Source organism: Cavia porcellus, unplaced genomic scaffold, assembly GCF_034190915.1.
Source record: "Cavia porcellus strain 051 isolate PalLab524CR breed Dunkin Hartley unplaced genomic scaffold, mCavPor4.1 scaffold_3, whole genome shotgun sequence".
NCBI lineage: Eukaryota > Metazoa > Chordata > Mammalia > Rodentia > Caviidae > Cavia > Cavia porcellus.
Window position 1 is genome coordinate 106,121,344 of NW_026947486.1, and position 26,199 is coordinate 106,147,542.

The window sequence follows — 26,199 nt, forward strand, 5'->3', positions numbered from 1 at the left end:
TTATAAAGATCATATCATTTGTGGATAGAGTCAGTTTCACCTCTTCATTTTTAATCTGGTTGTCTTATATGTCCGTCCCTTGACTAATTTCCCTGGCTAGATTTTCAGTGTTGTATAAAGTAGAGCAAATCACCTTGTCCAGTAGCTGATGATAGGAGAAAAGTTGATCTCTAGCCTTTTTTGATTTTTATTTTGAGACAGGATCATAACGTCATTGATTCAGTCAGGCTGGGCTCGGATTTGCAATCCTTTTTCCTCAGCCTCCCAGATTGCTGGTATTTCAGGGATGTGCAATCCTTCCTGGCTCACTGGCTTTTAATAATGACTTAGCCCTTCTGAAAATGCTAACACACACCTTCATGGAAACAGTAACTTCTATCTGGTGAAAGCGCACTACTAATCTTGATTTCACAGTGTGTTCATTTTTTAAAAATACCTTAGAGCTATATCTCTTGCAAACCACAGAAAATCATGTTAAATACTTAGTGCAGGCAACCAACTGCCAGAAAAAAGGCAAGACCCTTTCGTTTTCCCTGTAGGGCTTGCATGGCCAGCAGTCATGCTTGTTGTGAAGTCTAGGGTCTCAGCAGATTAGATACAAACTTAAAGGTGGAGGGGTTTCAACTTGCCTTCTCTGATCGTACATTCTCTGTAACTAGAAAATTTTCAGCCTGTTAACCCAAGAAGGTGAATAATACTCTCCTTTTTTCCCAGTTTTCCTTCCCATAAAAGATTAAACTCAACCATTGTTCATTTCATAACAACCATTGCCAAGAGAAAGTAAGGACCAGACTTGCTGGACCTCTAACTGCCTAGAGAAGCAGGTAACCACATTTTTATTCATAATCACCCATAGATAATTATGGACAAATGCAGTTTTTCAATCTTCCAAAGATTGTTTAATTTCTAGTTGGAGTCCAAGTGGAAAATATTCAATTATTTTAGAAGATTTGAAAAGTAAGTGAAAAAGTTGTGTGCTTGTCTGGTTCCTATTTCAGGTGTTCTTCATTCGTTTGTGTGCATTCAGTTTCCATCTGGTAACATTTGCTTTTTGCCTGAAAGACTTCCTTTAACATTTCCTGTGTTGCAGTTCTGGTGGTAATGAATTCCTTTAGCTTCTAAGTATCTGAAACAAACGTTTTCAAACATACAGATAAGCAGAATAAATAGTAGAATAAACACTCATAACAATTAGATGTAACAATGATAAGAATTTACTATATTTACTTTATATTTGAAATACTATAAGTTGCAGAAAGCATATTTTACATCTGTGTAATTTCTGTATGCATAACTGACAAAAAAGGAAAGTTTCCCCACATAACCACAGTGGAATTACTACTTCTAACAAACTTAATAACTTTCTAATATCCTTTAACACTCATTCTGCATTTAAATTTCTCTATTTCAGAAACAACTTTTACAGTTGGCTTATTCAAACGAGACTCCAATCCAAGATTTTTCCAGTCTAGTCATGTTGCTCCCTCTGCTTGTTTCCCTGCATGCCATTGAATTTTTGAGATACCTGCTCAGTTGTCTTATGGAATGCTCACCTCTTGTTTTTGATTTCCTTGTGGTTTCGTCTTGATGTCCTTCAACTTATTCCTTATCTCTGGTGTTTCATAAAAGATGGACATTAGATTTAAATCCTTGAGCTGGGCATGGTGACATATACCTGTAATTTCACACTCCTGGGAGTCTGAGGCAGAAGGATTGAGTTCAGCCTGGGCATCTTATAGAGATCCTGTCTCACAATTGAAAAAAAGGATTAGGGTTGTTGCTTAGTGCAAAAGGCTCCAGGTTTAATCCTGAGTAACAGATACAAAATTTAAAGACTTCACTTAGTTTTTGTTAAATATTTTTATAATGATTCAGAGGGAGTGGAGAAGTGAAACCTGAGCTCATTTCTATGAGAGTAAAAGGTCAGGTGCTTAGTTGTAACCTGCCTTAGTTAGTTTTCTCATTGCTAAGACAAAATACTGGACACCTAAAGTAAAAGGAGGAAAAGTTTATTTCAGCTTACGGTTTGTAGAGGTTTCAATCCTTAGTTGGCTGGCATGGCAGACAGACATAGCAGAAAAGAAGCAGGCTATGGCAAAGCAGGCAGGGGACAGCAAAGAATCAGCAGCAGTATCAGCTGTTGCAGCCTGTTCCTTTTTGTCCCTTTATATTCTACCCAGTCTATAAGTTTATTGACTGGTGCCAGCCATACCCAAATTGGAGTTTCCATTATCCACACCCTTAATCCCAGTATCTCACCTTTAATTCAGATTCATACACCCTAATCCAGCCACTTTTCAAACTTCCCACCAATGACCACAGGAGGCTTTGAGAGGACTTCTAGATACAAGCCATAACATCTCCCTCAAGTATGATCTGAATGAACCTGTGAGTGTCTGGCCTCTGTACTATATTAGTTTGCTTCTTATCATGAGCCTTTGGTAAGGAGTATGAAGTTGGGGATGTAAACCTCTATTTTCTTATAAGAGTATTGTGGCAGCCATGATCGTCTCCTTTCCGATCTAAATTCAAGGAGCCTGACTGAAGAATGACCCCAGTGGCTGAGCCCTGCAAAACTCTCCTGTGTTTTCTTGAGGCCAAGTTCCCTATACAGTGCTTGCGACCTATGATGGAGCACATTGAGGATATTAAAGCCAATCCACTCCTGAGACCTGTGGAGCTGTCCAAAGAGTGAGTCTGGATCCGGGGTCCTTTGCTGGTCTGACTAAAACTTTCTTGTAACTGCACTGCAGTCTAAAATTTTTCTTACCCAATCTTCTTCCCTCCTTCTCTCCTCTACAAAGGTCCACATGTATCTCTTACTGTTTGACAGCTCTTCTAGTCTCCTTTCGCTTCTCCTCCTAATTTTCCCTCTTAGATATTTTCTCTATTAAATTCATCTTGATGTCCCTTCCTCAGACTAACAAGTAACAATGTCCTGAGATATTGACACCTGTTCAGGTAAATCATTTCTGGAGACAAGACTAAAAGGCCAATGAAATAAATGGATAATACAAGGAGAAAAATAGATTGCCAAAATGCAAGTGTCAAAGAAAGACGAATGGCAAGTCTGGTATATACTCCATGTAGCAATTTTCAGGGGATGCTATAATATAACTTGGCTATAGTTAGTCAATAATATGCACATTAAAATTTTCTAACAAATAGTTTCATTAAAATACTTATTTGAAACTTGGAAGAAATATAGTGCTTCTTCATTTGCACAAACTGAAAGAAATATGAATGCCTCTTGGTTGGCACACATTCTGGAAATGCTAAAATGAATGAAGGCCATCACTTTCTCATCAGGATATAGGAGATCAGTTATCGTGGTTGAAAGAGTTCTTCAATAGGAAATTATTTTCTCTGTTCTCAGCTAAAGAAGGTCCATGTGTGTTAGAGGTTAGGCCTGGATTCTTATTGTAACTTTTAGGTAGTTCTGTGGTGGTGCTTTGGAAGGAAGAAGGGAGGGAAAGATGTAAGAAATATTTCTGATAGGGCATAGGAATCAAACACCATATAATCTTTCTTGATGAGTTGGTGACATACAGATAGATATTTAAAGAATATTATAAGATCAGCTTAAACTTCTCAGTAGCCAGCCATAGCAAACATACTATTTACTCCTATATATTTGACATTCTGAAATGCATTAAAACTGAAACACAGTATTCTTGAGTGGCCTACTGTATGCCTAGCAGTTTTGCGATGAAGCAGGGATATTGCAGAGAGCAAGACAGCCATAGAAAGATGTTTGTGTGATCGACTTCACTTGTCCCTGGTTCTGCTGTGCAATTTCCGTGCTTAAGAAAAATCGAAGTTCATGGTAGAAATGTTCAATTAACTGTTAAACATTACTCGTCAATTAAGAGATCATTTCCAAATCTGATGGATGAGTTCAAACTATCCAATTCATTCTAATCATCAGGCAGAAGAACAATCCAACTCTCAACGAGAAGAGAGCAGATAAACATGTAAATGAACTCATACATCTTTTAGAAGTACTCTGCCTAGAATGACTGAAGATTAATCCACAAAATTTTCCATGTGTTAAATGATGAGCTGAATTACAGTGAACAATGCAGCATTCAATAGAAACCTAATTTTATTTTGTAACATTTTAAATAAGAACTAGCTTATAAGAGTAAGTACCTAGGGATAAGCCAGTACAAGAAAAATTCTGTTGAGAGCTCCAGCTGGGTATGATGGTGCATGCCTCTAATTCCTGTGCTCTGGAGGCAGAGGCAGGAAGATCACAAGGAGTTCAAGGCCAGCCTTGGCAACATATCGAGTTCCTATCTCAAAAGAAAGAAAAACAAAGAAAGAAAAGCAAACAAGGTCTAAAGACCGAGTCCCATAACTGCTGTGGTATGAAGTTTTGCAAATACCATAGCCAGTCAGATATTCTGCTTTATTGCATAATATTGTTTTCTCCCTTATACTTATTACTGAATAGGACCCAAAGAGGTACCTCCAAAGGAGTGATGGGGTCCTCAGTTCACCTACTCATTGTATAAATTGGATAGGTTGTAGGGTTTTTGTCTTTGTATTGGGAATTGAATGCAGAGACCCTACCCTGCGCTCTATTCCCAGCCCTTTAATTTTTTTTAATTTTTATTTTGAGTCAGGGTCTCACTAAGTTGCCCAGGCTGGACTAAAACTTGCAGTCCTCCTGCCTCAAGCTTCTGGAGCACTGGGATCACAGGTGTGTATCACCACATCCAACTAGCTTTTAGGTTCTGGATTTACATCACAGAAAAGAATTGTTTGGCACTTTGGTGAGAGGCACAGAAAAGCCTGTTAGAAAGAAGTACACTCATGGAGGGGAATGTGGGCATCTGGAGAGCTTTGACACATTGTGGTGTGATGTTGGGGTTTTGAGCTCTTAGGGAACCTTCAAAATGATGGTGTAGGGTGCCCATTTGGTGGGCTCATTTAGGACGCAAACTGCATGCATTGGAAATTTTCAGATCTGCTGTCTACCTGGCAGTACTGCTTCCTTGAGAATGGAAGGCTGTGGGAGGAAAGCAGAAGAGGTCTGGTCCATTTTACTGGCTTAGGATACCTTTAAAGATTCTTAAGGAATTTTTTCTTTGAGTGAGTGGAGGGAAAAAAGACATTGCAACCTTGGGTAACTTAGGTTGTGCCCCAAAGCTGTTATGTTCCTGAAAAGAGCAATTTTAAAATGACATTTTTTCTTGGGTGTTCCTACGGTATCTTTATTTCTTCTCTCCAACCTCACACTGTCTCTATCTACTAGGAGAGTCTAATCTTGGAATCTGGGTAAAAATCCACAGTGCCAGAAAGCCTTCGCTGACGCTTAACCCCGTGACGCAGGCACCTGAACTCTTACAACCCCCAGGAGCATTATCAACCAAGCACTCCAGCAGCTGTGCTCTGAAATTCATCCCCACATTTCCTTCAAGGCCAGGCACTGGGGTGCACCTGTCAGTGACTCAAGACAGCAGTGTTGCTAAGGCAGACTTGTTCCCAGGAGACATGCTCGAGAAGTCCCCAACAGCAGCTTTGTCAAGCCTCTCAGATGCACGGCAGTCTGGAGTGTTCCCCAACCATTTCTGTCAGACTTGCCTCATGGTCTAATGACTCTCCCAGCCCTTTGCTGGCTCCCTTCCATTTCCTCTCATAAAGGCATTTCCTCTAATAAAATCCATGCTCCTTTAATCCTGTCTTGGCATCGCCTTTTCAGAAGGCTTAAACTAAGAGAAACCTCCCTTCTCCACGTTACCTCTACAATTGCCCTCTGTAATTGCCCTTAGTTCATGATGTTGGGTGGCCCTTCTGGTTTATTTTCACATGCATCTTCCATACTACAGTGTGAACTCCAGGAAAGCAAATTTTGCTGTGTCTTATTCACAACTCTTCGTGTGGTGCTTAGCATTGCACGAAGCGCATGATCAATGTTTCTTGAGTGAATGGTGACTTTATGGAGACAGAGTTGTTAGGAGTCACTGAATCAGAAAGAGATTTCAAATCCTATCCCTAACACTTTAGTAGCATGTGATCTTGGAAGTTATTTTTGTCTCCCTGTGCCTCTCTTTACTCATGTATGAACTGGGAATAATGATAATAATATTAGGTTCACCTGTATGAAGTAGACCATAACCAATCTTCCTTGAGCTAAAGCATTAGCAAATTTGCGTGGTTTAGCCAATGGTTATCATGTCGGTTGGTTTGAGGATTGAAATGAAAGGATATGCAAATTTAAAACTCTAGAAACGGACTCAATGTAAAGCCTGATTGAATGTTAGCAATTGTTGTTGTGGGGATTATCTCTCTTGTTATTGTCTCCAAGGCAGCGGTATAAATGCATTACTTCATGTAATGTCACTCGGCTCCACAGAGTGAAGGATGGTTGTGGATCACAGCTCTTCCCCTTGAGACAAGAAGAGTGAAAGTTGGAGTCCAGCCTGGGCAGCTTACTAAGACCCTGTCTCAAAATAAAAATTAAAAAATAAGGGAACGGAAATGTAGCTTAGTGTAAATAAAGGCCCTGGGTTCAATGCTTAGTACCAACCCACAACCCCCCATAAAATAAAACAACGTCCCTCCAAAAAGCATCAACAACAGAAAGTTCCTATAAGCTGTACAACTTATCTGATAGGTAGGTGAGCTGAGCACCCCATCTCCTTCTTGGGTCGTATCCAGTAGTATAGCAATAGGTGATGCAGTTTTCCTCAGTATCTGAAGGTGCATTTTAAAGTGGCAGTAGTGTTCTCAAGGAGGTGACTGTTGTGTTTTAGTTAATCTTTTAAGATAAAATTCACAAAATGTAAACTTTACCACTTAAACTATATAATTCAGTGTTACAGCACTATCATGGATATGTAACCTCAGAATATTTTCGTCACCCTGAAGAAGTTCCCTAGGCATTGATATAGTCTCCATTGCCCCCTCTTCCCACCCTCTGACAGCCAGGAGTGTACTGTCTGCCCTATGGATTCACTGTTGTAGGCATTTCCTATAACAGCAGCATAGCCTTACATATTCAGTTTCTTTTACTTAGCATATTTTCAAGGCTCACACATCTTGAAGAAGCATGTGTCAGTACTTTATTCTTTCGTGGTTGAGTAGAATTCCATTTTGGGGACAGGTCACATTTTGCTTATTAAGCCATTGGTCAATGGCTATTTGGATTGTCTCTACTTTAGGCTACTATGCACACTACAGCTGTGATCTTCTATGTCTAGGTTTCCTGTAAACATATGTTTTTAGTTTTCTTGGGCATGGTCCTAGGAGAGGGATTGCTGGGTGATACAGTGACTTTACATTGAACTTTGGAGAACTGCCAAACTATTTCCAAAGCAACTATGCCATATTTCATTCCGCTAGCAATGTCTGAGGACTCCAGTTTCAAAACAAGATGATAGGAATTTAACAATGGTTGTCACATTACATATTGCTACCCTCAAAAGAGTTCCTTAGATTATCAGATGTAGACATACAAAACTGATCTAATCATATAAGTATTAATTGTCCTTTTTCAAGAACTTATACAATTAGTAGAATAGTCTTCTTAGCTATCTTATGTGTATGTGAGTGTGTATATACATGGTGAGTCCTTCAACTTTGCTCTTCAGTTTAAAGATTATTTCATCTATTTGGAGTTGCTTGTATTTTCAGAAGAATATTATGTTCAGCTTGTATATATATATATATATATATATATATATATACACACACACATACAAATTTATGTGTTTTCTTTTTCTCTTCCTTCTTCCCTCCTTTCCCCTATCCCAATTACTTTTCCTCTGAGCAGTTTCTTACCCTTATACAATATTTATTGTAGATTTTGGATCATATCCTTTTAAATTTTATTTTTAATTAAAAAATATACTAGGGAGCATAGTCTCACTGTATTACCCAGAGTAATAAAGGATTAGTGGTATTTAACACATTTTAAAGTATTTATTGGCCTTTTGTTTATATTCTTTGGAGAAATATCCATTCAAATCCTTTTCTCATTTAAAACATTTTTGAATGTGTTATTTAATAATTTCATTAGTCATTGGGGAAATATCAGTCAAACCCACAATGAAATACAACTTTATATCCGCTAGTATGATTGTATTTTTTTAAAAATAAGCAAGGTTGGTGATGCCCACCTGTAGTCCCAGGTACATGAGCCTTACTTGAGCCCAGGAATTTAAGGGCTGCCTACACAGAACATAGGTACAAATCTTCATGACATTGAATTAAGTAATGGTTTGTTAAGATATTGTACTCAAAACATGCTAAAAAAAACCTAGATGAAGCAGACTTCATCAATATAAACTTTAGCATGAAAGGTTCTATCAGGAGAGTAAAACACAACTCACAAAATGACAAAAGGTATTTACATGTCATATATTCAGTTTTTAAAACTTGTATAAGTAATATTTATGCCTATGTTTCTATCTATTGAAAGTTTTATAAATTTAGTTCTTTGATATATTTGGGGTTAATTTTTATATATGATATGAATTAGGGGCCCATATTTGTCTTTATACAATGAATATTATTGTTAAGACACCTTTTGTTAAGAAAGATCATTTTCCCTACTGAATAGATTTCATGTTTGGTGAAAGTATTTTTTTAGACTCCCAAATCTATTCCTTTCTTCAATGTGTATAGCCATTGACAGCATCACATAGTCTTTGCTAGTGTAACTTTGCAATTGATTTTGTGCTCGGGAAGTATGAGTCCTTCAGCTTTGCTCTTCAGTTTGAAAATTAGTTTGTCTATTTGGAGTCTCTTGTGTTTTCATAAGAATATTATGATCAACTTGTCCATTTCTTCAAAAGAGGCACCCGGAATTTTGATAGGGATTTTGTTAACTCTGTAGATCATTTTGGAATGTATTAGCATCTTAACAATAAAGACTTTTAAACCATGGGTAAGAGATACACTTCTATTTATTTAGGTATCCTTTAATTTTCAACAAATTCCTAGAATTTTCAGTGTATAGATTTTGCTAAATTTATTCCCGTGCGCTTTTGCTATTTTCAATGGAACCATTTTGCTAAATTGATTGTTGGATTGTTCATTGTTAGTGTATAAAAATGCAACTGAGGCCCATTATATAAAAACTTCACACCATCACCGAATGGGATTTATCTGAGGAATGCAAGGTTGGGTCACTATTTGAAATTTGGTCAACAAAATATATTAACAAAAGTACATCACAATTTTAATAGTTGTAGAAAAATATCTGATAAAAATCTAAGAGCCTCCATAAAAACTCTTCTATTCGTAATAGAAGAGAATTTTCTCAACCTGATTTTAAAAATCTATGAAATAAAATCCTACTAACAGCTAACATCATGCATAAGACTGAAAGACTGTTTTTCTTTTAAGATCAACAAAATTATAAAAATATCCAATCCTGCCACTTCAACATTGCAGTGAAAGTTCTTTCCAGGGAAGTTGTGCAAGAAGAGGAGGAAAGACATTCAGACTGGAAAAGAAAATGTGAAACTAATCACAGATGACATGATCTTGTATATAGAAAGCTCTCTCAAAATTCACACTACAAAAGAAAAAAAAAAGACTGGGTTGTAGCTCAGAGGTAGCACTCTTGCCTCGCATGATATGGGGGTTAAACCGCTAGCCTGCAAAAGCAAAAGAAAACTTTTAGACCTAATAAACAGATTTGGGAAAGTTGTAAAATATAGAACCAACATACAAAAATTGTTGTATTTGTTTCCTTTCCCTCTTTTTCTGGTGCTGGAGATGGAAGGAGGGGCCTAGTGTAAGATACTCAAGTATTGTACACCTGAGCTATATCCATGGCCCTTTTTAAATTTTTGTTTTTGAGACAAGGTGTTGCTAAGTTGTTAAATTGCCCAGGCTATGCTCAAACCTGTCATCCTCCTACTTCAGCCTTCTAGAATGCTGGGATCATAGATGGGCACCACTATGCCTGGCTTATTGGCAATTTCTAATTACTGCCACAATTTTTATACCTCTGAACAATGACTTACCATTTCTATTATTCTCAGCCCATGGTAACTACCATTATATTTTCTATGGCCATGAATTCAACCATTTTACATACTTCAATGTCTTACTCCATTTTGTGCTACTATAACAGAATACCAGAGACTGGGTAATTTATTAAAAATTTTATTTCCCACAGCTCTGGAACATTGTGTGTCTAAGACTGAGGGCAAAGGATCTGGCAGTGGCATTCAGGCTGAAGGTGTGAAGGCAAGAGGGAAGATGAGAAGGGAAGAGGGAGAGAGAAGAAAACTGAACTTATTCTTTTATAAGTAACCTTCTCCCACAATAAAGGTTGAATCCATTTATGAGTGTATCGTCTTCGTGGTCTAATCACATGTTAAAGTTCCCACCTTTTAATACTGTTACATTAAGGTCAAGTTTCCAACATACGGATTCTTGCGAACATATTGAACTTCTATCAGTCACAAAAGTAGAACCACAGAGTACCTGTCCTTTTGTGACCGAGGTATCATTTAGCATCATGTCCTCAAGTATAAATTTCATTTATGTTATATAGCATACAACCGAATTCCTTCCTTCACTGGGTGCACAGTATTGCATTGTATGCGGGTACCACATTTTGCTTTCATTTTGTTTTTTTGCACTGCTGATGGCTGAACCCCTTATACATGCTAGGCAAGCACTCTCAATGGATTTTTGAATTACTTGGGTCGCATGCCTATTGGCGCTGCTATGCACCTACGTGCGCAAATAGCTCTCTGACATCCTGGTTTCAGTTCTTTTGAATGTGTGTGTATCCTCTGAAGTAGGAATTCTGGTTCATATGGTAATTCTTTTGAGGATCAGATTGATTGAATATACTATTATATATTGAATATATTATTATCAAATAATTATATGTACTATACTACTATGCTATATAGTATGTATTCACCACTTAAAAATGTACAACTCCCTGAATTTCTTAGAGTATTCATAGTGCTGTGCTACTGTGACATTAACCTAGATGAATTCCATCACCTCTCCCCCACCCAAATTCATACCTGTCAGCAGTCATATTCTCTTCCTATTCTCCTAACCATGAAGCAAAAATTGATGGACTTCCTATTTTGTGGATTTTTTTCTGAGTATTTCATATAAATGGATACTGTAAGTCCTCATATGAATTATTTCTTTCACTTAGCATGATTATTTTCAAGGTTCATGATGTCACAGCATATGTATTTCATTGTTTTTATTAACAAATAATATTCCATGCATATTGTGTATGCATAGATCAAATTTTGTATTTTCATTCATCAATTGATGGATATTTGGATTTCTTGCACCTTTTGGTAGCCTGAGTAATGCTACTATTAACATTTTTATAAAGTTTTTTTGTGAACATATGTTTTCAATTCTCTTGGGTTGTATACTTAGAAGCAAAATTGCTGGGTTACATTGTAATTCTATGTTTTGTTTTCAAGGAACTGCCAAATTATTCTCTCAAGTGGCAATAACAGTTCCACATCTCTTTATTTTTTAACCAAACCTTCCACTGTTCAGCTTTACATTATAACCCCTGTAGGCTGTATGAAGTGGCCTTATGATTTTGATTTATTTTCTATGTTGATTAGTGATGCTGAGCAACTTTTTCACATATTTATTGCATACTTCTCCACTTTCATAGAGGTATATGTCCATTCAGACTCTGTAATAAAATAAAAAGATAAAATAATCTTGAAAATTCTAGAGAGATGCAAAGTCCAGGGCATGTTTAGGAATAGGTGATTAATCTAGAGTGAGTAAACTGTCAGATTTGAAGGTGGGAGTTGGAAAAGCTCTAGGGATGCAGATCGGAGCCAATAATGAATTCTATAATGGTTTATTTCATGTTAATTTCTTTTAGGGAGAGTGCAGGCATTAGGTATCAGGAGCTATGTCTATTTTATTCTGGACTTTTGCTCCAGTGCCTAGCACACTGCTAGGTAAATACAAGGTCTCCGTAAGAATGTTTTGAATAAATGAATGATAAAATTAAATATGTTCCAAGAAAAAACATCTTAAAAAGAAGATTTGGAATTATGGTGTCATTAGAAGAAATCTTTTTATTTTAAAGAAAGAAAAAGAAAGTTTTTAAAAAATAGAAAAAAGGCAGAATAATACAGAATTCAAAAAAATTAATTTTGTAAAATCAACAGTTTATATATTACATATTGTCACCTTAAAAAGTTGTTAAAGTTCCAGCATTAGCTGTCCCTGAATCAAGGCTGGCAGGTTCCTGATGCTGTTGGTTTCAAGGAGGAGCCTAAAGAGATGTCTTTCTATAGTCTGTTGGCCATTTCAGAACTTGGGCAGTGAAAGAAACAGCTTGAAGCAACCCCTCCCCCCCCGGTGAGCAGCTGTGAGCTTGGCAGGCTGTGGCAGCCCAGGATGGGAGCCACAGGTGGCATTTACTGGGACCTGCATCATGCTGGGACCTGGAGTGCTAGGAAACAAAGCAACCCCTTGCCCCACCTCGTGAGTGGCTGTGAGTGTGGCAGGCTCCCAGGACAGGAGCCACCAGTGTTTACTGGGACCCATGCATGCTGGGAAACCAACCAACATTCCCCCCCCCCTCCTGGTGAGCAGCTGTGAGCGTGGCAGACTCTGGTGGCCCAGGATGGGAGCCACAGGCATTTACTGGGATGCACACCATGCTGGGACCTGGAGCACTGGGAAACCAAGCAACCCCTCCTCTCTGCCTGTTTTGTTTTGTTGAACTTCAATATACATGAGAGTATGGACAGCTATTTTGAAGATAATAATAAACTCTACAACAGCCATTAGTGACTTCCCTATTGTCTGGTTTTGAAGACCTAAAACACCTTTCTCATTCTGTTTGGATCAGTTTTATACTATGTTGTTTTGTCTGAATTATCTGTATGTGAAGACATGGACAACTATTTGGAAGAAAACAAAAGACAGTATGAGAGTGAAGATCTCAGGTGGTCTAGCTTTGAAATTTATACCTCTTACATTGCTTTCTTATGTCCTATTTTGTTCTATTTTGTTGTGTTTAATTTTACCCCTTTTAAAATAAAAAAAAATTTAAAAAGTTCCAGCAATAGTATTATTCTTTGTTCATAGATATTTTAGTCTGTTTTGTTTTGTTTAATTTCAACATACATGAAGGTGTGGACAGCTATTTTGAAGGGAATGAGAGGCGTAATAGTAGCCATTGTTGACTTCCCTATTGTCTGGTCTTGAAGACCTAAAATACCTTCATCATCCTGTTCTGGTCAGTTTTATACTATGTTGTTCTGTAGGAATTCACTGTATGTGAAGATATAGACAGCTATTTGGAAGAAAACAAGAGACAATATGATAGTGAAGATCTCCAATTGTCATGCTTTGGAATCTGTGTCTCTTACATTGTTTTCTTATGATCTGTTTTGTTCAGTTTGCTATATTTAACTTTACTCTTTAAAAATAAAATTAAAAAATAATTACAAAATCAAAGCATAAAAAGTGACTAAACACTCAAATATTGACAGTGCAAACCCTTCTGTTCAATGATCTGACAGAAATTTAGTAATATGGTCATCTATCTTACATACTATACATCCTTTATATCCTTTAGAGCACTTTCTTTCCCTTTTACTTTTATAATATCTATTATACTTTTTGGATCTCATTACCCTGTCAGTTTTTATTATTTTTATACTAGAGAGACAATGTGATATTTACTCATGTGAGTCTTGTTTATTTCACTAATGAGGATATTCTCAAGTTGCCTCCATTTACCTATAAAGGCCTCAAGATCATCCTTTTTGATAGCTGAGTAGTATTCCATTGTATAAAATACCACATCGTTTTCATCCACTCTGCAGTTGATGGGCATTTTGGTTGTTTCCAACATTTAGCTATCACAAATTGTGCTGCTATGAACATAGGTGCACATATATCACTGAGACATGACCTTTCTAATTTTTCTGGGAAAATACCCAGGTGGGGAGTAGCTGGATTGAATAGAACTTCCAATCCTAGCTTTTTGAGGAATCTCCATACTATTTCCACAGTGGTTGCACCAGTCTGCACTCCCACCAACAGTGGAGAAGGGTTCCTTTTTCCATGCATCTAGAAGGAAGTTTTTTTAAGGAGAAAATCATAAGATTAAATGTTATAGAAATTGGTCAAGTATTTGGAAAGTAATACAAATCTATTTATCAAAGAACAGAAAAATATGAAGATTTATTTCTAGGATTCTATTTTGCAAATTAGCTTCCTAATCAAAATCTTCAAGAAACAAAGGAAACCACAGATGTTGGAGGACATCTATAATGCCATCTACTTGGAAGGTTGAGGCAGGAGAATTGCAAGTTCAAGTCCAGCCTAGGCAACTTAATAAGACCTATCTCAAAAATAAAAGCAAAGCAAAGTGAAATGGCTGGGGTGTAGCTCGGTGGGAACCCCAGCTCACTACAGATTTAATTCCCAGTACAGCAAAGCAAACAGACAAGCAAGAGAAAACCCAGAAGGAAAGTTGGGACCAGTGTGGGCAGGGTGCTCACTCTCTGATTAGTTGAGCGCATGGGGGAAGGGATGAAAGGAGGTCAGTCTGTGCCTTAGAATCCTTGGTGAGTGTGAGCTCCTGGTTCAGCATGGAGGAAGCATGATTTTAAACTCAGGAAAATTCAATAAAGCCTTAAGTCAGGCCAGAGGCTCTCCTTAGAAATTGATGAACACAGGCCTGTGGTGAACCAGAGAAAATGTCCCTGCACCAGACACATGCTCCCCTGAGGACTTGGGGCTCTGCACTGGGTGCTCAGTAGTGTTAGGACTGAGAGGGTGAATGATTGGGCAAAGAGCACGGCAGACCTTGTGGGGGTGAGAATGCTTCTGCAGTTCAGGCTGTCGTCCCTGTTGTTTACTGATCTGGTAATAAGAAAATTCCTAATTGTAGGTTCACGGCTCATGCCAGGGCCATAAATACACTGCATACCCAGAAGCTGAATTTTCTTTACCTTGTTGGAAAGTGTTATGGCTTATACGTTGTGTCAACTTGAGAAGTCTAGAAGCTTAACTAAGGGATTCAGTAGCTCTACATCCTGGGACGTAGGGGACAAGCCCTTTCCTTCTAGGATATAGTTCATTGTCTCACTTTGAGAAGGTCATATGTTTAACTAAGTGATTCAGCAGGGGACCAGGGTCCCTAGTTTGTAACATCCTCAGCCTGTGCAAGAGGAGGGCAGGCAGATGGTATGAGTGCTACACCCACCCCAGGGAAGCTGCCTCATACAAAAAAAAAAGGCAAATGAGGAGGAACTGACTGCTGGTTCTTTGGAGGAGCTCCAGTCTTCGTCTTCAGCGTGGACCTTGTCTCCTGGCTCCTAGCACAGATTGTTCAGCTTCTGCCTGGGACTCTTAGCCTTCGTTGTAGACTCTTCAGCCTTTTGTTGTAGATTTTTCAGTATTCCATTGTAGACCCATTGGCTTCCTGATATGACTTGCCCAGGACCCTACAGTAAACTCCAGCCCTTGGGCTGAAACCTTCATCCACCAGCATGCAGGCACCCTCTGCACACGCCCTCATCTGACTCTGTGTTTGACTATGATAAGCCAATCTTGCAATTTCTTATATATTTGTATATCTTGTGTTGTATTTGTGTCTCTAGTAAATCATGACTGATACAGAAAGTTGAAATGAACACATTTAATAGGTGCTTTGGTGTCGAAAGAGATATTTATGTCCAACTCTTCTGCTTCCTAGTTCTTAGCTGCAGGACATTGAGGAAGGTTCTGAGTCTATTTTACCTCCATTTCTGCATGCATAAAATGCCAGATGGTGGGGCTGGGGATGTAGCTTCATGATACAGCACATACTTAATAGGTATGAGGCCCTGGCTTTAAACCCCAGCACCAAAATAAGGTATGTATGTATGTATTAGATGTTAGTGGCATCTATATCACAGGGTGCTTGGGAAAATTAAATGAAATAATGCTTAAAGAGTGCTTGGCACACTGTGCTCTGAGAGAAGTTACGTTGCCATAATTATGGAAACTACGATATGCTTATTAGGTGCTGACCCCAACCCAAAATCCACTAAGGTTGCTGACCTCCAAGTCAAAGAGGACAAATCCATTGTGCTTTATCTGAAATCCTACAGGAAAAAGCATTATCTAGAAGAGGAAAACTTGATAACCTAGTCTCATCAACCTTTAAACTTTAATCAGCAAAATGCCATGGAAACAAGATGAAAAGACAGTCTATAGACCGAGAGACGGTATTTCTACAGCGTATGTCTGACACAGACCAGTTTCTCAAAAGTATAAAAGAGTCATAAAACTCATGAGTGAAATGAATAACTCAATCATAAAAATGAACTGAAGACCTGACTACTTATCACTGAGGATATGCAAATAATCACTGGGAAATAAGCACATGAAAAGATGTTGGACATAATTATCCACTAGGAAAATGTGAATTTTCCAACACATGACATAAACACAAGACATACAGTCACATACTTACCAGAATGATTAAATGATACCAAATATTAGTGGTGATATGGAGCAACTGGGTAAGTCATACATAGCTGGGTGGTGTGCAACAATATAGCTACTTTGGAAAACAGCTAGGCTATTTCCAAAAGAAAGGAAAGTTGTAATTATCATATGATTTAGCATTTTCACTCAAGCATTTGTCCAGGAAAATGAACACTTATATTCATAAAACTCTTGTACATAAATGTTTATTTCAGCTTTGTTCAAAAGAACGTAAAAATGGAAACATCCCAAATATTCCTTAGTGAGTGAATGGTTAAACAAACTCTGGCACATCACATCCACTGTGAAGTACAACTCAACCAAAGTGAATGATCTATCATTGCACGCAATGAACTGAGTAATTCCCCAGGAAAATACGCTGAGTAAAAAAGAGCCAATGATAAAATCCTGTTTATATGACAATTCTGAAATGACACAGTTAGAGACATGGCAAACAGATCAGTGGTTTCTAGGTTTAGGGATGGGGTTGTGTTCTGAGAAGCAGGTCCATGGGATTATAGAAGGGCACAGCAGGAATCCTCATGACCGAATTGTTTGGGCTCTTGACATTGGCAATAGACATAAACCTACACACTGATAAAATTACAGAGGAGTAAATACACCTAAACACACTGGGGAGATGTGAAAGAGACCCATAGATTGCACTGTTATCAGCACCTTCATAGTGATCTTGGAGTACAGTTGTACTTGAAGTACAGCAGAGTGGGTATAGAGTAATTGGGATCTCCATAGAGTATGTTATATCTGAATTTGAATCTGTAATCATCTCATTAAAGCCTTTAATAAAAACATAAAAATGACACATATCTAGCACTGTTACTAATTATGAAACCAAACCTGAAAAAGAGAAGGAAAGAAATGAGAGAACAACTCTGTCTCAGAGGCAAGAGGCCCAAGTGGCAGGCCACCTCCAGTCTCTGGCATTTCCGCCCAGAGCACCCCACGGTACAGCCTGAGCCGAGGTCCCACATGGGTCAGTGGGACAGGGTGCTGGCCTCATCAGGGACATCCGCCTCCCTGTGTCCTGAGGAAGGTGCCTCTGTCCTTGGGCAGAACCAGTGCAGTGCTGCGTGTCTGCCACCTGTTCTCTGTGGACTGCACATCTAACAGTGACAGTGAGACATTGTGACATGAGGGGCAGGAAGGTGGTAGGCCACGCCCCACAAGTCCAGGTGGGATCTCCTAGCACAGTGAGGGCGAACCTTGCAGAGCTTTCAATGGGATACACAGCCCACTGTGCCGTGTGTGCCACAGGTTCACCTCCAGTCCTAGCAGCTTCCTTAAGGGCCAGGACCTTGACTAATCCTAAGTGGCCATCATCACTGGACACACACAGGCCCCGTGCTGAGCGCTGGCCACAAGGTGATTACTTAGCTTTGCTGCAGCCCCTGTGCTTCCCTTCCAAACCAGGCTTCCTGGCTCCCAGGGACCTCAGCCCTGGCCTGCCGGGTGCTCGGTATGTCCCTGGGTCCTTGGCTGGATATTGAGTCTACCCAGAGTGGCTGACAGGTCCTTGAGGGGGGCTCTCCTCAGCCCCTTCCCCACCTTCTTCCTGCCTGTGCCCCAGGATGACTGGGAATTAGGAAGTGGCCAAGTGTGGTGGTGCGGGGATCCTGGGATCCCAACACCCGCATCCATATTCTCAGACAGCAGGGCTCTGAGGAACAGTAGCTGGCACCTCTGGAGCACTTCTGGGCACCAGACAGAGTGTCACCCTCATCCTCTCATTCCTCGTCCCCAGGGTCCTGTGGGGCTGGTAGGATTTCCACACCCCATTCCTGGTAAAGAGCTCCAGAGTGGCAGAGGTGAGGTTGTCCGAGGAAATGAAGGTGGTCAGTGGAGAGCAGTGTTGTGCGCCTAGCCCTGGCTGACCCCATAGCCCATGGTCAAGGCCAGGGTCTTCCCAAGGCCTAGACAGGGATTTAGTAATGTGTGGTGGGTGAAGGTCAGGGCCCAGGGTCAAGGTCAGGGTCTTCCCAGGGTCTAGAGAGGGACACAGTGATATATGGTGGGTGGAGGTCAAGGGCCTATGAACAAGGTCAGGGTCTCCCCGGGTCTAGACACAGACTCAGGATGTGTGGTGGGTGAAGGTCACAGTCAGCACCTCCCCTGATAGGTTTATACATTTCATAACACATGCCCTAAGACCTTCTAGCACTTATCAGGGTGAATTTTATTCAGTGGCCTTTCCTTCACCCCACCACACATTACAGATTCCCTGTCTAAAGCTGAGCAGACCTCTGACCTTGACCATGGGGCCCTGACCTTCACCCACCACACATTACTGAGTCTGTGGTTTTTGAGTACCTGCTATGTACCCAGCATTGGGACCCATAACAAGGATGAATGAAATGGTGTCCCTTGTTTTAATTTAGATTATATTGTGTAATACAATATACTTACATTCACTGGGTGTTTGCAGATGGCATGAACACATATATAGAGTATTCCAAAGGATTTGATTTAAAAAAACTTTCCTGGAGCTAATAAGTTCTTAGTCACAGATATATGGTCAATATACAGAAATCATCTTGCTTTTATACACCCCAACAGTGGATGCCTACAACTAAAAATTAAAAGCAAATACTTTTTACAATAGAAGCACCACTGAAATACTTAGGTGTAAATGTCACAAAAATATGTGAAGGTTCTGCATTCATCAAACTACAAAATTCTGATGTTAGAATTCTAAGATCCGTGTAAATGGAGAGATATACTATGCTCATGAATTTATATAAGTATGATTAAGATGTCACTTACTGCTAACTTGACATATAGTTCCAGTGTAATCCATGCAAAGCCCTGTGAAACTATTTGTAGAAATCGATACATTGATTCTAAAATATATATCAAAGGACAAAAAAGATAGAAAATAGCCAATCAAGTACTGAAGAACAAAGCCAGAACACTCAGACTACTACTGTGATTTCAAAGCTTGCCATAAAGTGACAGAAATGAAGATGCTGTGCTCCTGGTGAAAGAATAGACAAACAAATCAATGAAATAGAACAGACAGGTCTGAAGTAACCCAATCAAATAGTCAATATTCTTTGACAAAGTACCAAAGGCAATTCGATGGCAGAAAGGATAATGCTTTTACCAAATGGCATTGGAACTATTGGATCTCCATAGAGATCCAATCTGTCCATCTAGACACAGATTTTATATCTTCCACAAAAAAGAACTCCAATTAGATCATAATAGACCAGAGACCTAGATGTAAAGTACTCAGCACATGACTGTGCTCCATCTGTGGTCACCTTAGGTATTTGGAAGTGTTCTGAGGCTTTTTGATTTGACTGGCTGAGAACTTGTGGTGTGCTTGTATGAGGACTGTTGTTCCCCCAGTGTGGCTGGGAGATGAGCTGCCTCACAGACACATGGGATGTTTATGAGAAAGGCCAATTCCTAGGCTCTAGACTGAGCCTCCCTGTGACTTTTTATTTTTGTTTAGGCTTTAATTTTTCTTAAACGCCCTCAAATCATTGTGATACATTTTTCAAGGTAGAGAATTTTTGATGTAAAGAGTCAACATGAGCTAGCCACTGGAGCTAGAGATGTAGCTTAGAGGTGGACCACTTGCGTGGCATGCAGGAGACCCTGGGTTAAACCTCCAGTACTGTGTGTGTGTATATGTAATATGTGTTTAAGTGTGTGTTTAAACTGGGGATGTAGCTCAGTAGTACAGTGCTTGCCTAGCATCTACCAGGTCCTGGGGATCCCCACCCTGTGAAAAATAATCACCTCTTGGATTCTGACTACAGCCCCATCATTTTCCAAATCTTAGGAGTAGTGAAGAGTAAGCTCTAGAGGAGTCTGGGTTCGATTTTTGTCTCCGCCCTCTATTGCCTGTTCTCCTTAGGCAAACCATAGTCTTCTCTAAGCCTGGATTCCTCTTTTGCTGAACAAAGAGTATAAAATAGTGGTTCTTGCTTCCCAGTCTAGTTGAGAAGTGAAGCCTGGCTTCACTGGTGTGTGGTCAGTGTTAGGTGACTCACCTCTGAACAATTCTCAAAACAAAAAGGGGGGGTGGGAAAGAAAGTGGAGTACTTGGTTCATTGTGAGATAGCTGCCGAGGGCGGTCTGGGTGTTCAGAAGGCAGTGAGCAAGCTGGATGTAATGTCACAGAAGAAATGGAGGTGAGACTGGCTGAGCCTCTCAGTGGCTGGGTATCCTTTGAGTGCTGTGTGCATGCTCTCACACAGAAATGGCTCCATCGGTGGAGAGATTTGCAGTCTCTCCATTGGCTGTTCTGCTTTTCATCATCAGAGTGTGAAAAGTCAATCATAAAATGTAGCTCTTCCTTTCAAAAACTAGCACTTTTCAAAGAACTTTGTGTTTTAAATTTAAGTTAATATTGCACTGTATACTGTTGGTTCTTTGAGATGGGGAAAAAAAATTCCGCAGCCCCCTCTGCTGGCTATATTGGAGAAGCACAGGTGAGGAATTACCAGACTCATAAAAATATGCTCCTAGAGGGATGCCGAATCCGCCATTGTTGATTTCCTATTATCTTGTTTTGAAATCCTGTATCACTTTCACTGTTTTGTTTTGATTCACTTTATTCTGTTGTATTGTGTTTGGTTTTATTGTCTTAAAATAAAAATAAAAAACGTTACAAAACAGAATCCACCAAAGCACTGTTTTCACTCATACACTCTTGCACAGAGTACAAAGACACCCACATGCACATGCTATTATACACACCTGCAGTACTGCAAAGCGGTTGAGAGTGCAAGTTCTGGCCTTGCATGGACTAGCTGTGCACACCCAATTAGAGCTGTGGAATACTGGACAGGTTTCTGAACCACTTATTTTGTTATTTTAAAAGGTATGTAAAAATGTATGCACACATGCATATTACATGTCTCTGTGTATCATAATGTTAGAAAAGGGCTATTCCACATACAGTAAACACTTGGGAAATGGAAGCTATTATGTTGCAATTGTTATTATAATCACCTCAAATGCCATATGCATAAATAGGGAATGTTAGCAAATGTGTCAGTGGTGTTAAGCCACTGTGCTACAAGCCCTCTATTGATTTCTTCATTTCCTTCTCACAGCAACCCTGTAATGAGGGATCCTATGCTCATTTTATAAATGGAAAAAACAGGCTCAGAGAAGGTAAGTAACTAGATCATGGTCTCACACCTGAGAAATGGAAGAGCTAGGACTCAAACACAAATTGACTGGTTCAAAAGATTGTTCTTAAACAGTATACTACATTTGTCTTGTGCATAAGATTTAAATGAGATGCTTCCTACAAAGTGCTTAGCACACTAGTAGGCACAATATAGAGCATAGAGGTAAGCACAACATAAATACTTGGAAACTGTTATGATTCAAACTTTGATCTTGCCTTCTACCACACAGATATACACAGTGCATGTCAGCCAGCACAGAGAGACAGGTAGATAGATAAATAGATAGATAGATAGATAGATAGATAGATAAAGTTAGTGGCCAAGTATGTGTATACACATGTAAGTGTACTAAGGCGTACAGAGATCTTCACACATGCATTAGTTAAGTGTATTCAGTAACATTTATTAAGTACACATTGTGTTATGTGACTGGAACTTTTCTAGATAATGAGGTTACAGTGATGGTGAAAACACAAAATTCCCTGGCCTTGTGGATCTAGTGTTCTAGTGGGTGAGAAAGATGATATGATTAATAGATATATATTAGTATATTATTTTAAATATATTATATAAAGATAAATAGATTATATTTGGCTATGTAGTGTCATGTCCAGGAGAAACTATTAACAGAGAAAAGAAATGGTGAAGGGTTGACATTTTACTTACAGTGGCCAAGGAAGGTCCAGTTAAGAGGATACATTTTTTTTTAGTAGAGATCTGAAGGAGGTGAGGGAGTGAGCGACGTAGATGCTTGTGACAAGATGTTCCTGGGATGAGGAGGCAGCAAGGTCAGGAGCCCTGGGGTAGGAGAGTGCCTGGTCATATCAGCGATAGTAAGGAGGCCGGGGTGTGTGTGTGGGAGGGGACCCGATCTAAGGGAGAGTAGAGGAGGAGTGGTGATGGTACAGACCACAGAGGTTCTTCTAGTTGCAATAAAGACTGTGTCTTTTGCTCTAAGACAGAACCATAGCGGGATGTTGAGCAGAGTCTCACTTACGTTTTAAACAAAATCAACTCTCGATGTTTTTCCAGGATAGGAAGGAACAAATTAAGCTGCATGACTGCTTAGACAGTGTTGCTATGGTTGAGGCAAGACATGATAATGGGTTTGAGGAAACATAGAAGAAATAAAGATAGGTAGAAAGGAGAAAAGTAAAATCATATTTTAAAACATATGCTTTTAAGAAAATTACAGCCTCAGGGTACAAAGTTATTCAAGGTTACAATGCTTTATTTTCTTTTGCAGCTAGCTGGCTCAAAAAAACACACAAAACCAAAAAGCAAACAAACACAAGACTCCTAAGAGTCTTAAAGATATAATAAGCCTGTTAATCGGGCCATTGATTCTCCCTTATGTTTTCCTCCTCACAGAAGCAGCATTATTAAGTGGGTGGCAGACCTTTAACCCTCAAACACACATATATGATTTGTGTTCTACCCTAGCCCACAAAACGGTCAACCTGAAGTGCATCCTGGATCATCCATCTTGGAGATACCCCAAGACCGCAAACAACCCAGAACACCAACCATAATGCATCTTACTCTGAGTGTCTGAACTTTGCTCTGAGTATGTATCTCTTTTGTCTAATGGACCTTTCTATGCCCCCAGTGGTATATTCTGAATTTTTTTCTCTGATGCAAATCTGTGGAGCTACAACCGATCCTGAGTGAGTTGAGGTTCCTGTAACCTTTTTGAGGTGAATTTCTTGGACATCATCCAATGACAGATTGAGTCAAGGTGATAGGAAGGGACATGGTGAGAGAAGGCAGTATCCTGAATATATGCTAAGAGAGGAGTTGAGATGACTCTAAGGTATTTGACCTGAGCAACTACAAGTGCGGAGTTGTCACTAACAGCTGGCAAGTAGCACAGAGGGACTGACCATGGTGGGAGATAGAGAATTGGATTCAAATATGTTAAGTGTGAGCCGCCAATTAGACATCCAAATAGAGATGCAAATATGTAGTTGGATATGTGCAGCTCCACAGTTCAGGGATGGAATCTGTCCTGAAACAAAATTATGAATTGTTGGAGAGCACACAAGATTACCAAGGGAATGAGTGTAAACGGAGTAACAGGGAATGAGCATAAACAGTGTCAAGCAGTGAGCATCATGGCTCTATAAAGAGGTCAAAAGATGAGAAGAAGCCAGCAAAAGACATGAGAGAAAAGGTCAGTAAAACAAGAAATAAGGGATAATGTGGTGTAGGGTCTCGGAAACACATACTGCGGATGAGTCAAATAACGTGAGACATGTGCATCCACCATTGTATTTGAAAACATGGAGGTCATTGGGGACCTTGCAAAGAGCTGCTTTAGAGTGGACTCATGAGAAAAGCTTATAGAAACGGGTTCAGGAAGGAACTGGAAACAGCAAAAGGAAGTAATGCCTGATGTTTGCTGTATGGAGAGCAAAGAAATACAGCAAAGGCTGAAGGGGAAGTGAAGAGAGAACTTTGTTTTCTGTGCTACTGGGAATTAAACCTAAGGCTTTTCCACTGAGCTACACCAAGCTCTTTTGTTTATTTTAGAATAGGACCTCGCTAAGTTGTCTGGGCTGGGCTTAAACTTGCTGTCCTCCTGTCTCAACCTTCTAAAGTGCTAGGATCCCAGGTGTGTGCCACCACATGTTTTGTTGGTTTTGTTTTGTGGTACTAGGGATCAACTTAAGGACCTTGTGCCTGCTAGACAAGCACTTTACCACTGAGCTATGCCCCAGTCCATGAAGATTCTTTTTAAATTGAGAGAAATCCTAGTGTTCCTGTACAGTGACCGGGATGATCCAGATGGATCTCCTAGAGAGCAGGTGCTTGATGCTGTATGAGATAGAAGAGAATTACTAGGAGAGGTCCTTGGGCAGGGGGAACGACTAAGGTCAGGTGGAGAGATTGAGTTTAGCTAGGACTCGCAATTTTGCATCCCTAGTACAAGGAGAGAGAGAGGGAGAGAGAGACATATGTTGGTAAAAATGCTGAAATATTGTTAGGGAAGCAACAAGTGAAGTCATCAGCTGAGTATGGGAGTAACGGTCACAAGTCTGAAGACAGAGAAGAAATCATATGTTTTTCAAGGAATGTCAGAATAAATGGACTAGGGGACTGTGATATGATTTAGGGGTATGTTTAATACCCCATGTGGGTTGAGGCTGGTTGTTATGGATTTAGGATGGAATCAGCTGTAATCGTGTGTTGTTGCCAAAATTCCTTTCAGGTGTACAAGTGCAGGCACAAGGGTGATAGTGCTGAATTTAACTGCACACGCTGCTTGGAGAAGAGCCACAAAGCTTCTGGGGGACCAAAATAATTTAAGCTGGGCAAGAAAAAAAGGCAGCAGGTAGGTAGACACTGAAAAGTTGGGGCATATCAATGAAATGGTGGTCTAGCATGGTTGAAGAACTACTAGACTTGCAATATTAGTGTCTGAGCTTAAAATGTAGGAGATGAGCATCAAAGAGGGTACCTATGTGACTGAGATATGGAGGATGGAGAGATATTGCTCATGGCAAGGTCTAGGTATAGTTGATTAGAAGTGGTTACAAGTTTATTGCTGAGTTTTCCTTCCAAAGTATGTTTCCCTGCCCCTTGAACCTAGACTGGACCTGTGGTCTTTTTTGTCCAAGAGGAAGAGGAGGTGGTGATGTATTGTTTCTGAGCCTCAGCCTCAAGAGCCCTGGCAAACTTCTGTTTTGCTTTCTTACTATGCTGTCACTTCACATCAGAAACAAACAAACAAGCAAAAGTGTAAGTGAGGATGAAAGACTAATGCAGAGGGAAGCCCAGCCCCTTGCTTACCCATTAAATTGGGCAGGAGTCAGTCCTGGGAGATACACAGAGGAGCTACCTAGCCAACCCACAGAACTGTGAGGAATAATACATTTGTTGTTTCAGATGCTGAGTTTCGGATTGCTTGGTTGTGCAACAACAGGGAACTAACACAGGAAAGTGTGACAGTGAGAATGAATGACTGAGGTGGGGTCAAGGATGCAATTGTTAGAGTTCTAGGAACTAAGAAGCCATGGTTTTGGAAAGCTCATCTGAATGTAGACTGAATTTGCCAGGCAGTGAGGCAGGCATGGTGTTGGAGGAAGTAATAAAATGTCAAAATTGAGAATCTTTAAGACATGAATGAGTGTGGTTTGATACAGTGTAATGAAATGAGATTCCAAGCTGGAGATTTTTATGTAGCTGAGTATTTATGAGTTCACACAAAGATATATAAATATCGTATGAGTTTTATGCACACTAGCATATGGATCGATGTGTGGATATGCATACACACACACAGTCATGTACAACAGATCTGCAAAGGTACTTCCAGTAGGCAGAGATTCACATGAGTGTGTAAACACATGATTATATACTTAAATATACATCTGTACAAAGGTATATACAAGTATTCATGAGCTCAAGTCACAAATACACAGATATGTGCTCACACATGCATAGGTAGAAATATACAAACATAGACACATGCAAGCATTTATGCAAATGTGCACACATAACCCTAGAGATACACAATGATAAACACAGGCACATGCATGCAGATTGACGCAGAGACATG

The 26,199-nt window shown here is 39.7% G+C and overlaps 1 long non-coding RNA gene and 1 pseudogene across 1 annotated transcript; both read left to right on the forward strand.

The window, feature by feature from the left end:
* Window positions 1-713: 713 nt before the first annotated feature.
* On the forward strand, window positions 714-10,305 carry LOC134475378 (uncharacterized). The gene is made up of 3 exons (XR_010046483.1): window positions 714-824; window positions 2,534-2,691; window positions 10,139-10,305. It is a non-coding gene; the product is annotated as an uncharacterized LOC134475378 (long non-coding RNA).
* A 1,890-nt stretch (window positions 10,306-12,195) lies between these two features.
* LOC111755413 (small nucleolar RNA SNORA2/SNORA34 family) lies at window positions 12,196-12,314 on the forward strand (annotated as a pseudogene).
* Window positions 12,315-26,199: the final 13,885 nt, after the last annotated feature.